Source organism: Athene cunicularia (assembly GCF_003259725.1).
Source record: "Athene cunicularia isolate RWA chromosome 3 unlocalized genomic scaffold, athCun1 chr3_part1, whole genome shotgun sequence".
Classification (NCBI taxonomy): Eukaryota; Metazoa; Chordata; class Aves; order Strigiformes; family Strigidae; genus Athene; species Athene cunicularia.
Genome location: NW_020799097.1, coordinates 17,503,923 through 17,517,755, shown reverse-complemented (window position 1 = coordinate 17,517,755; position 13,833 = coordinate 17,503,923). Strand labels below are relative to the sequence as shown.

The 13,833-nt window shown below is 37.2% G+C and overlaps 1 long non-coding RNA gene across 1 annotated transcript in view; it reads left to right on the top strand.

Annotated features, from left to right (window-relative positions):
* LOC113478333 overlaps positions 1 to 12,439 on the top strand; it is a 125,209-nt gene extending 112,770 nt beyond the window's left edge. Inside the window, exon 3 of the long non-coding RNA XR_003398039.1 lies at positions 11,295 to 12,439. This is a non-coding gene — a long non-coding RNA (uncharacterized LOC113478333). The remainder of the gene's footprint in view (positions 1 to 11,294) is intronic.
* The last annotated feature ends 1,394 nt before the right edge of the window (positions 12,440 to 13,833 follow it).

Sequence of the window (13,833 nt, the reverse complement as noted above, 5' to 3'; positions counted from 1 at the left end):
AGATTCATCCTCTAGTAGCAGCCTTTTGCTTTTAACAAGTTCCCACTGATATGTATAGGGAAGACCGTCTCTATGCATTAAGAGCAGCTTGCAATACAATGGGTTTTGAGAGCCAGTAGCTTCCCAAGCTTTGAAGCACCTGGCATAATAATGGCTGTGCTGATGGATGACCTGATGTGTTACACAGACAGAGTATAGCCTATCAGCATTATACTGATGGATTCTTTCCAGTACCTAAAGAAGATTTTGAAAGGAAGACCTATTTCAATTTCAAGGGAAAAACAATAGGGCTGCAAGAGCTGTGGGAGAGTGATGTATTGCTATACTATAGCTTCAGCTTCTAGGTAGAGCTGTCAGAGCTTGAATGTTTCCTCTACTCAAGTAAGCATTTTCAAAGGTTAATGAGATAGAAGGCAAGACAACTGGTATTATACTAGGTAGTCTTAAAAGCATAATTAAGCAGAGCAGAATAAGTTAGGTGAGTTGCTCTGTTGCAACTAATCAATGCTGTATATAAGATGACGCAAACATATGCTATAGGTGATACATCAACATCACCTTCTCTTTAGAGAATTAAGAATACAAACCACAGAATTCCTTATAAAATATGACCAGCAGTAGCATAGTGTAGATGGAAGAGCATTGATGTTTTTTTCAGTTATATTTCTCAGTAAGCTACACTTATGATGTAAATTGGAAAAACTTCAGATAACATTTCTGAGGACACTGATATCAATTCCTATTGAACACCTTAAGAAAAAGCAAGTATACAAACCTTTGTAGTTGGAAGACACAGCATAGACTCTAGGTATCACAGGACACTTTTTTACACTGGCAGTTTCAGATGAGGTCACTCTAACCAGAGCCCAGCTGACTTGGCTTTTCTGATTTGTGCCCAGGTGATAAGCATTGTTAAAGGCAGGTTATGCTAGTTTGGATTGTACCTACACCTACAAATCACAAGCAAAGCCGAAAGTGTGGGCAGAGTGTATCTGTCTTGTCCATCAATATAAACACATAAATACCTGTGCATCACTTTCTTTGCTGGCTTTTTGTTGTATTATCTTAAATTAATGGAATTGCAAAGTGACATTATATCTCAATAAAGTGACATTATTTCTAAATATAATTTCTGTATAAAAGGAAATAATTGTATTTCTCCATCTCACAGATATGCTGGGAACTTTGATCAGTGCTAATCATGTGAGTGGGAATTCAAAAGGTTCAGTGTGTTGCTCATTCTCAGAATGAGGCAGCACTGAAATTGCTCCCTAACAGCTTTTACACAGAGCTTAAATGATCATGAAAATTTTGATTCTGTAAATACTAGTGAGGGAGAGAAGGAAGACAGGAAGGAAGGAAGGGAGGAAGGAAGGAAGGAAGGAAGGAAGGAAGGAAGGAAGGAAGGAAGGAAGGAAGGAAGGAAGGAAGGAAGGAGGGAAGGAAGGAGGGAAGGAAGGTCGGTCGGTCTGGGAGATCCCTAGCCACAGGAGTTTTTAGAGCATCATGAAGTAGGTAGATAATTACATTTCTGGGAACCACCTCACTCCTGCTTTCTTAAGTAATTCACTGTTCTAATTAGAACCAACCACAGAGCACTGATAACAAAGGGGAGCCTGTATGATATATGACATTTATTTAACTTGTCTTGGAATCAGACAGGCAACTTCATGTCTCTGGCTTCAGGTGACTGAAACAAGAAAACCATGATTACAAATAGCTATGTAAGAAAAAAACGTCTGTGTGTGGCAAGGGAAAGGATGCTGTATTACTATTGTCACAGACGCAGGTGACACCAAGTGTATCAATGTCTTCAAAATTCATTATCAATTATATACACATCCCTCTAATTTGCACTTCAGAGACATACTGAGGACAAAAGAAGCTGTGAGCATGACTTGCTGTGTAAAGTGCTATATTTTTGGATGCCAAGCCTGAAGGGGAAGAATGAATCTTTTCTGCTTGGACTCAAAATAGTAATGACCATGTACTTAAACTAAGAACCTGACAAAAACCAAAATGAGTGATCTGCTTTTTAAAATCAGTAAAGAACCATATAGAGAACACTTTATTTGCACAGACTGTAGTTATGTATGGACGCATGGGAGCATATAAAAGGAGCTTTCAGTGTAGCATTTTCCTCCTGCACAGATTACTGGGATTGTGGGCCTGGTAGTCTTTTACAAGAGAGCTAGACTCTCTGTTACTGTTTAACCGAAGGTCAGGAAGTGGCAAGTAAAGAAACAGATGCAGTGTTAAAGCCTGATGTATTAACAAGGGTACAGGCTTGCTTTCATTTATGCCAGATGCATAATGGCTAGAGAACTGAAAATGCATCCAGAGGCTGACATGATAGAAGGACAACATGCACTGGACATACCAGCTATAGCCGTGGAGGCAAGAAACAGAAGAGTATCCAAGCATTATGCTGGCTACAGAATTTCTCACAAGGGATCCTCCATTAGATGGTACACTGACTTTAAACTCAGATCGCACTGCCAGTGTTAGATACTGCACTGACCGCAGGTGAGAAGCCACAAACCTCTGCTGAGGGCAAAAGAAGCTATGAAAAAGACCTACCACGTAAAATGGGATGATTTTTCCACAGCAAGTCTGAAGTATGTGTCAATATTTAGCACCATCACATTTCATATAGAGAATGTGAGAGCGTGGCACACAGTCATGTTCCAGAGATAAAGGTTTATCAGACATGGTTAACTGCAGCATGTGAACCAGCATGAGGTTCTGTCTTGCTTGCTTACAGTGCATAAGCTCTCCCATAGCTTTACTGAAATGAATAGGAGAATTTTGACAGTGAGTTACCACCCAGAATGGATGAGCAAATCAGAATCTAGCTTTTAATCATCTAAAAACATCGATTTTTTTGTTCTCTAGCCAATCAACAGATCAGCAGTTTTTACACTAGTTTCCTGACCCATATGTTCTCAGGGAAAATTTTTCCCAACTCTTTCATTCTTTTTTGTTCTCTTTTATTTGGTAGATGTTTCTAAAACTGCAGCTGTCAAACCAGCTCATCAGAACTAGGCATGAAACAATGAAAAGCTTCAAAACCCTGGGAGCTTGGTGACAAACAGCGCTTTGGTGAAAGCCTTCCTCTTTTTCACAGCCTTCATGGCCAGAAAGACTTTTGACCTCAGAAGCACTCTCAAAAAGAAGATTTATCCAGAGAATGAATGCAGGGGAAAGTTGCTCTGAGCCACTCAGCAAGTGATCCATCACCTGGGACCATTTCTCTCACATTTGTCTGGAATTCACTGCCGAGTGCCAGGAGGACGTTTCAATAGAAACCTTGTGCCACCATTGATCAGAATCAATCATTTCATTAATGAACATTCAGATTTTAGGGGATGTTTCTTTTTACACTCACCCAAGTATTTAATTTCTTTTTCTTTAAGCTTCACTTTAGAAAATTAACAGATAGCTCTGAAAAGCAGCTCAGAACTGATCAAACCAAGAGCTGCAGTGACTGTCTACTTACATTCAAATACCAAAACAAGTGGTGACATTTTCAGAAAGTCTCTAACACAGTGGGCTTCAGTTCTATGTCTCTAACATTTGTTACATTCTGCTTTTGAGTTGTTTTCTGTCTGTTCTTGTTGGATACATCTATATTGGCCCTGCAATATAAATGTGTGCCAAAGACATTTTTCTGGCCCTGAGGCCAAAGGGCACACACAAGTGTCATCTATATCACATCATGCTTAGTCCAAAGACTTCTTGAGACTTCAGGTGCGTTTCGGACATAGTTACTGTGTGTTGTACATTCCTGTTTAAGAGTCTAAAACAAAGCAAGGACCATCTTATAGCCCATCACAGTGAGATGGTTTCATGGCACAAAGTGAAGGAAATGTTACATGCCAAGACATGTTGTAAGAAGGCATGGAGTTTGAACACACACACAGCCTGCATAGATACTGACGGAGGGATGTATAGAATGAAGTGACACAAAAACAGTCCGATCCATGCTGCCTTTGGGACATATTCCACATTACATGCTATCCTCCAAACTGTGCGCAGATAAAGTCTAGGAGAACACTAAACTGCTGCCATGCCTACAAACATGCTAGCAGATAACCAGTATGGGCAAGCAGTAGTCCAGTGCTTAAGTTCACGTGCTGCTCCTGCTTCACTTCGCAGATAGAGATATAGGCTATCACATGATGCTTATTGCATGTGGTATGGTGTTTTCCATCTTCATGCTTCCAGTCACAGTACTGCAGTCTGTGATATTTTCCTGTCCTTTAAAAACATAAATATTTCCACAAGCATTCCAGCTATGCTGTTCACACAATCCAGTCTCGGGCCGTTTATATCTGGAGGCATAACCTGTGAGGCACAGATTGACAATTATAGGTGTCTTACAGTCTTGAAATATTAATGTAAAGTAAAGCACTGTGTCATGAAAAAGGTTGATCAGTACTAACACAGCAGTTTGGGATCTCCATCTCTTAACTTGCATTATATACACTGAGAAAAATAAATACTAGGGTTTGACCATTACAATAGTCCCACCCTCTAGCTTTGCATCTTATTGAATCCAAAGAAATAGCACAGGCTGCCTATTTGGTTAGTAGGTATATACATGTATACACATAGACCAAAACAGAAACACATGTAGAGAAAAAGAAATAACAAATTACATTGTTAATGCCTGTGATGCCAGTTTTATGAACAAAGTTAGTGTATGTTCTACTGATATCAAAGATTATATTTTATTTAGCTAGCCATTAGTGTATTACTTGAAATATTCCCTTGGAAAGATCATTTTCAGGGTTTTTTTAGCCAAGTGAATGTCAAGCGCCATTGAAGAAACATATTACCTGACACTAATAGGGTTTTAAAAAGAAGCAGACAGTGTTACTAATATCCCTATTCTGGTCCCATAGATAAGGAACCTTTTTAATGCTTTGCTTTGTAGTAAGTGAAATTTCTCATCCTTATTTCAGATAAAATGTCAGCAGTTACTGAAAGCACATCTGAGCTTTCAGTTTAACAATTTATTAATGGAGTAGGGCGCACTACACTTTCCAGAATCCAATTTATTTTTTGTAAATTTTAGCCAACAACTATGATACCTGTTGTGTTCCTTGCTGACTCAATAGTCTATGTACCAAATATGTTGCTTCACGGTAAAGCTGGAAACAAGTACTGAAATAATACAAAACTTATTTCTTGCCACCACCAGTCTGCTTGAGCTAATTAAACACACAGTTCTCAGATCTGCAAACTTGAATATAACTTCATAAGTACATTCAGCATACCACATCGTGATGTGATCTTGTATGACATATCTGCCATATCACCTTTTGTCTGAAACAGTAAAAAATAAAGAGTTACACAACACATGATCCAAGAAATAAGATCAGAGAGACCCAGCATCGTCCTGTATGGTTAAATACTGCTAATGATCACCAGAGGTTTTTTTGGTCTTTTGGGCTTTTTCTGACATCATCCTGTCCTCCAGAGATTCCCTAATGAATAAATGAATTCTACTCATTTAGTTTGTAAATCAGGAAGAGCCCTAACAGGACTCCTGATGACATACAGAAATCTCTATCTCTGTGGCACTGATTAAAAAACAAGCTAAGAGAGTATTGAACAAATCCTCAAGTCTCGCTAATACTTTGACACAGCATGTAAGACTATTCCCCAGAAGATATCCCAAATTCTCCTTTAATATCTATCTACATATACACTTACTGTAACCCTGAAACGATCTCAAGCTAAAATAGATGGCTATTCCTGGACTCTACACCTGCAGTACTCCTAAACTGTTCTTTTCCAACATGGTCATGTTAGACAACATTCAGGACAGCATTCAGCTAACTGGAATAGCACTGTTGGCACAGCTGTAGTGACTATTATGAAGAAAATATCCAAAAACCTGCAAAGCCAGGAGCAGATAACTGAAAGATATGAAGGTTTGTCAAAGATCACATCTATTTGTCCAGTAATGCCACCAGACTGGCTATGAGAAGCTGGATCAAATATTCCTCATCACAAAAAAGCAAATTGTTGCCCATTGCAGAGTTCTTTCCAACATTCCCATGGTGCAGGAGGGAACAGCTTCAGTGCCTTTTTGATTGTAATAAAAACTCTTTTTTGTCATTTAAAACACTAACAAAAAGTCTTAAAGAGATTTCAAGAGGTCTCAGACAGAATTCTGAGATAATCCCATGGCCATGGTCACCCTGAAAACCCACAGTACTGAATCTATGACCATGGTCATCAATAACACTCCAATAAACTGTCCTTACATGAATCCTTGCTTTAACTCTTCAAAACTTCTTGTAACATTTTTTGCTCCTTAGCTGCAGCAGATTACATGTAAATTGTGAACAGTCCTTGAATATTAACAGGCAGAAATACATTAATTCAGTGAAGGATGAAGGCTTATTACTTAAGATTTTTTGGAGGGAAAGTGCTGAAATGCCACAGTTTGTTTAAACACTTTAGTTTCAATTACTGAGACTGTTTTTTTGCTTATTGTTTAGTCAGTTTTGGAAAAGAAACAACATGGAAATCAACAAGATTTTTAAGGACTTAAAATTTTATTATGTTCCATGCCGTTGCTGTAACACATATTTCTTCCTTTACCTTCTATCATATACTAGGGAAGTTCTGTTCTCTAACCTGGTCAATTTAGGAAAAGTGTTCAATTATGAAATACATTCTTAGTGTGTACAAATCTGTACTTAGGTAGGGGTGATAAGTCAATAAGATGCAATGTAACTTGCAGATGCATCGAAAGACATTAATTTTTCTATAATTACAGATACATTTTCTTCTGTACCTGCACAAGAGAAACCTGCTGAAAGCTGCTCATAAATGCCATGTATATTATAATGGATCATAAGTAATGAAATGTTTAAAAAAAAAAAAAAAAAAAAAACCAACAAAAACCCTGTGCAGTATTTTACTGGTTAGCATTTCCCAGAATTAATCTGAGTATAAGTTTATGTTGTATTTCATTTCAGATCCAGCTACTCCTAGATATACATATCAATCCATATTGCTGACACTGTGCTTCTTTTGGCCTGCCAGCAGATTACATCCTCACCATGGCTTCACCACTGGCAAGAAGCCTAAGAGAGAAGTTTGCAGATGGAAAGGGATGGAGAAATTCCCAAATAATCTGTTCCATTCTGGACAGGTTCTTATACCATGCCCACCACCACTGCATCAGGGACCTTGCTGAGCTGATATACTGGGGCCCTGCTTGCAAAGCACAAGCTCTCAGGTCTGAAATAATGATGGATGAACATTAGGTTTTGGTTCAGTTACAGGTCTGGGAAAAATTAAGAACAGTTCTCATTTTATCAGAATGAATTCACCCATCCCTAATATAGAGCTGGCGAAGTATTTTTTGCAGCATTAGAATACTGTTGCATAAGCATAGTGACTAAATGATAAATGTCTCTAATGGGGATGGAGTAATGGGCTTGAAATACTGTAGACAACTCCACTGGAACTGCTGTTCATCACTCACAGCACTGCTAACTTCAGCTTTATAGTAAACCAGTAAGACAGACATTCTTCTCCCACCCCATCCTCCCCAGTCCATGCTTGCTGAAATGCTGTTAAAGGAGTGTTGTCATTAAAAAAAAAGGAGTCACAGGTACTAGGTGTATATATTAAACTGCTCCATTAGAACTTACCCCATCACCCTGAACAGTCACTCATGTTGACAAAAAAAAAAAAAAAAAAGCCTTGATTATTGATGATGCAAATATATTTCTTCATTATTAATTCCAATTAACTTGGATTTTAATGTATATTCATAATGATAAGAGGGCAACATGCAGCAGAAAAAGGGTTGTAAGCTTTCCACTTACCAATTAATGCTATTATCAAATGCTAAGAAAAAAATAAGTGCCTGCCAGCTGTGGCTTTATTGTGCCTTCCCAGAACTAATAATGGGAAATCTATGAAAGTTTTTCTTTTTTTACTTTTTTTTTGTGTGTGTTAGCCAACAACAATAACAAAAACCACAGTCTTTTGTTTCCCACATAAATATTTTTTCAGAAGGTAATCTAAACAGAACAGTAGTGTTTAGATCTGAACTTTACTAAAATTAAGAACCTAATTTTTAAGCTGAAACTTCCTTCCAAGCACTTCTGACATATCATGAGCAGTTATTTCCTTGACATGCAGATGCAAAGATAAGGTGAACTGATTTGGATGAGTGACAGTGCAGTCCAGAACAAACACATTTACCCATCTACAGCTGGTGTTTTCCTACCCTTGCATCAGATATTACACAGTGAGTCTCACTGTACTCCAACTATTTGGTGAACTGACCACAGACAAGTTTAAGTGAAGGAAAAGTCTTCCCTTGATTCTTCAATGTCCTCTATTGCATTTTTTACGATTTTCCAGCTGTGTGCTGAAAGAAGCATGTCAATGCCAGCAATTTGTTTCTGACAGAGATGACAAAATCCTTCAGACATGAATCAAACTTTATAAAGCTCTAATAGTTTTAACCTACTTAGTACTCTCTTAAAGGTCACTATTAAATGGACTCAAATACTGGGCTGTCAGGCAGTCTTATTTTAGCATCTTATGACTGAACAAAGATTTTTAACCAATTTCATTTCCATCATTTTCTTCATAGGATTAATTTTATTCTGCCTCTTAAACTATGAATTTTATTTCACCAAAAGCCTGAATTGAATTTATCTAGACCCCTGGTTCAACAAACTGAAAATTTCTATTTGCTTCTCTAGGTAAGGCCTAGCTGATCTCTTCAGCTTCTTTCAAAACTGATGACATTTCCTCACTGAAAGCATAATTTGACTGTGGAACTGAGGTGCTAACATCACTGCTGTGGGGACAATTAGCATTTCCAAACCAAAATGTGCTCCTTATTTCCACCCTGTGATGGCATGTGCAGCCAGGGAACTGGTGCAGAGCTGGGCAGCTCACCTGCCCACAAGGCTTCATGCAGACCCATAGCTGGGCAGCCTGCACAGCCAAATAACCTGCCCACCAAAAAGGCATCTGGTCAGAAGTGGTCTCCCAGGGAAGTCTCCACTTTCTCTTGAAGCAACTGTAAATTATTACACCTAACAGCCTGTGTTCAAACCTATAATAAGAATTAAGCTAGAGTTAAGCTCTTATGAAGCCCCAAAGAGAATTCCTGTCAAATATAAAAAGCAGCTCACTTCAGTCAAGCTCTAACGTTTTCTTTACATGCTCAGAACAGATAATTCAAATTATAAGCAAAGCTATTACTCCTGTAGATAGCCTATGGTAAATTGCTACTAAATTATTTTGGTTATTCCGTTAATTAGATATTTATGAAACATATTCTAGCATCTGACTTGAAAGTAGCTTGCAACTTTTTCTGTAGTGGAGTTCATCTTTCCTGTCCAGACAGGAAAAAATGGAGGGATGTTTGCAAAGAGAAGCTTCAACAGACGCCCTTCCTCAAAAAGGCTTTTAGAAAGTTTGGCAGAGTAAGGTGAGACAGTGTAAGTTCTAGGCTTTTGAATTCTCAGGGAGTAATCCGTGGGGAATAAAATGCAATCAGAAAAAAACACAGTAAAATAAAAAATTTAAGACAAAAAGACGAAATTAACAGGCTCCCAACTGAGTTACCATACCCATAGAGAAACAAAGGGTGTGAATGCAATGATTTGATGTTAAAAATAAAAATGTACCCCCAAAAAAATAATTAAAATTAGCCTGTATTAGAATTGCTGTCAGAAAGAATTTATTAACTAATGAGATAAAAGCTATTATAAAATGCCCTCAAAATGCCTTTCAAGCTCTGTCTTTTCCTACTCACTTCCCTAAAGGTTAAAAAGTGTCTAATGTTTCCGTTCTGGCCAAACACCTGTCAAATTCCTATTTTAGCTAGATTTTAATTAGGAACAGGAACTAATACCCTACTAATTAATTGAGCATCTTCCTTTCCCAATTCCTCTGCTGCCTCTTCTTCTACAAAGATAACCCACCAAAAAGGATTGCTGTACAGCCATGAAATTCCCTAAAATAAGACTATGAAGATAATAAACAGTTGAACACTCAAAAAACTAATATATTCAGATTTATTCACATACTCTTAATTAATCATTAAAATTTTGTTGGAACTGAATATCTTGAAAAAAAATTAATTTAAACAACACATTTTCATGTGTCTGATAACATAGTTGCTATCTATCTATATCTGCAGATTGAGTATGAATTGCTTAAATGAAAGCAGAAATGGATCTCCTTGTCTTTCTTTTAATGTGGACTGTCTTTCATCTTAGATTGCTCTGCTGATATAAGGGTATGATTTCCATGTGCTTTGCTCTCAAGTACTTGTCTGCAACTCTGTGTTTTCTATAAACTTAACTCCAGTGACCACAGAAATTGAACAGTTCATTGCAGTTAGGGAACTACCCTGATCTATTCTGCAAACCTTTTCTTCAACAATCAAATTTCTTCTTGTTCAGTATTAAATGAGAGACTTGCTGCAAAGAGAGGTGAAAGAGAACTACAGACTGATCCCATCTTTAGACTGAAAGTGGGCAGAGGCTGAAGAAGTAGGAAGAAATGCATTTGTTTTACTTTATCTAAATTAGTTTTCCCCTCACAAGCAGCCTCTTATTAGGAAAAAAAAAAGATGCACTTTCTACTGGAAGCAGTTAGATCAAGCTTGGAATAGTATTTCTGTATATTTACAAACCAGATGCTCTGTAGCACCATCCCTGAATCACCTCCGGAGCATGCTCAATTGTGTTATATTGCCATGCTCTCAAAATAAATGTTCCAGTGCCATCATAGCTCACAGTACTAGTTTCAAGAGATAATATCACTTCTGGAAGTTGATGAACACCCAGATAAAATATTACTGGATCCTATCACCTTTTTTCATCATCTAAAACCTTTGTCATGCTGTCAGAGATAAAATGAATACACCAAAAAGAACATACTAGTGGTTCAATAAAGGAGTATCTATGATGCCTTTACTGGAAGTTATAATTTATTTTTAAACCGAATGACAAAAGTCATCTATTATAAATCTGTGGTTACTGTATGTTGTTTTGCAACAGGTTTTATCAACTATTTAATTCTAGTTTTTCACTGAACTTCACTGTACATTGGTAAGAGCCTGCAAACGCTTCCAATGCCTTTCACCAGTTAGGTCATTCTTTGAAAAAACAAAGGAACCAGACCCTTATGTAGCTACAATGATCTCTTTTACTAAATGCTAGATTTAGTCTTTAAGCAATTGTATGTGGTAATGACATCCCACATCTAAAAATAATTTTCTCTTCTGACAGTGACCAAGATACAGTTATGACTGAGAAATTTCTTCACCATTGATTTTGGGTTCTTTAAGGGGCAGGTCTTCCAGCTGAAGGTCCGGCACCTACCAGAGCAGCAAAGGGAAGAAAAGAATGACTTACTATATGGGAAGGCTAAAGACAAAAGGCTGAAAATATTTGTTAATACCCTGCTCTTAAATTCTAAACGAAGCATCTGTCATGGGCCAGCACTGGAGACAGGACATTGGGCCTAACCAAGATGGAGAACTGACCCCATTTAAAGTAACCAAACTTATGCTATGGTCTTTGGTTTAGATAAGGATATATTATCATACAGTACTTAATCAACACTTAATTTATTTTAGCCTGGGGGAAATCTACATGATGGCCACCCATATTTAAATAAAGATAGTACTTTTCCTCCAGCTTTCAATGCAGCAAATGTCGGGATTTTATTAATATGCTGAGAAATGTATTTGCATTATATTCCATGAAGAGATCTCAATCTCTGCTAGGTGAAAGTAATTTAAAAGCTACTGCTTTATAAAATAGTTTTACAGACTTATTAAAGTAATTAAGTACCTCTATAAGAGAGACAGAATTGCTCTTACACTAAAGTTTGAAGGACTTTATAGCTGTATTTCTTAGCCAGAATAATGCTTTAAATCAATTATATTCTGTTATAATGATATTTTTGCTATAATACACAATTTGTGGCATTTCTGTAAAAGCAATTAATAATAGCCTTTTAACACAGACTCCATACATTCTGCATAATATATACATGAATGTGTAAAACATACCACACCTTTATGAAGCATTTTAAAATCATTTAATTGCTGCCATAAATCATTTAAATGAATCTTAGTCTGAGTAATTACTTTTGATTGGTTCAGTGTGCTGGTTTACTTAATAAATTGTGTTTTTCTAATTGGCCAAGATTTTAATAACAAATTAGAAAAGCGTTTGAGGAGGATGGGTAGTACAACTACCAGTTTTAATATATGTGGTGTCCTGAACTCAGTTAATTAATCCAAACAGCAGCGTTTGAAATGTCATCTGGTTGATGCAACTGGAAGTGTTTTATAATCCTAAAATGCTCTTTAACTAAACTGCTAAGGCTTCTTAAATAAGTATTTTTAATTACTGTTATTATTTGAAATAAACCACATTTGGTTAAAGAAGTCTATGGTGACTGGTGCCTTCAGGGTATATTCTCCTTACACTTTTTTTTTAAATTTAATTTATAAATCTTCCTCCTTAAAGAATTTTGGGAAATATTGTGATTTGACATTCTGTCCCGAGGGAAAAAGCAAGCTTGTGGCTACAGTATCCTTGGAGAAGATCAGAGAACTTGCTGTGACACTGAGGGCTGGGCTGGCTAGGGATGCTGTTCTACTATAATTATGTCAATTCTATTCCTTTTTCAGGTAGTCTGTTCTCAAATAATTTCTTCCATAATAATTACTTTCTACTGAAAGTAGAGAATCACCTGGTAGGTACAGAAAAGATAACAATATTTTAACCATTCCAGTTTAGCTGCCCTGGGTGGACACTTTTCTACGGAATAAGTCTTCTACGCTGTGGAAAGTTTATTTATCTTGGCATGAAAAATGGGATTTTGAGAATTGGGGAAGCTGACTATGTCAATACTATTTCCACTCAGGACCCTGAACTAAGACCACTCAGCAAGAAAAAGACACCATTACCATTAATTTTGGCTGTTTGTATAAATTGAGCCCCTGCAATCAGAGAATTAAGAACAGGTCTTTAACTTCTGTATCAGCACAGCTGAGGGATAAAATGAGAGATAACAAAATATGCCCTGTAAGTTCCATTTGCATCTCTTTTAGGTATGGTCAGAATTGGTTACCGTGGCAAGAGGGTGACAACATCTTTTTGAAGATTCCTCCCAAATATCAAATGTCACTGCCCCATGAAGCAGGCTTTCTTGCTAGTCCTAGAGATTGTATTTTTCTCAGGAATTAATAGCATAGTGGGAAGACCTTGGCTTTTGTTGTCTCCTAAGCATTGAACAGGAGCATCTGAAGTAGGTATCATTTCTGTCTCTAAGACTTATGTTCTCATTCTAAGTTTTTTCTGTTGAGTAGATGTAAAATAGTGCCTGTAATTGAAAAAACTCAAGAAAGCCTTCAGCTACATGTCTCAGGTCCTGCTGGCTGTCCAGCTGGAGCAGCACAGACCTCAGCTCATTAATGGCAAAGCTCTCCAAGAAACAGAGGCCATATCCAGGATGCAAGCAGCAGTCCCAGCATAGGTATGTCCTGAAGCAAAACAACATGACTGGAAAAGTTCTTGAAATACTTTGTTTCTTAAATCTCTGACTTGTTTTTTAAAAGGAAATAAAATTAATAAGAACAGTGTCTGAACTGTAGAAAATGAATTAAAAATTAAGAGGTAAAATTGAAATTTGAAGCTCACAGCCCTCTTCCCTGCTCCCAGCTTCAAGGGAGTATATAATGCTATTTATGTTTCAGATTAATTTATTTGAAAAATTGGTAAAACTCCACAGAATATTTCAGACAAAAATCTC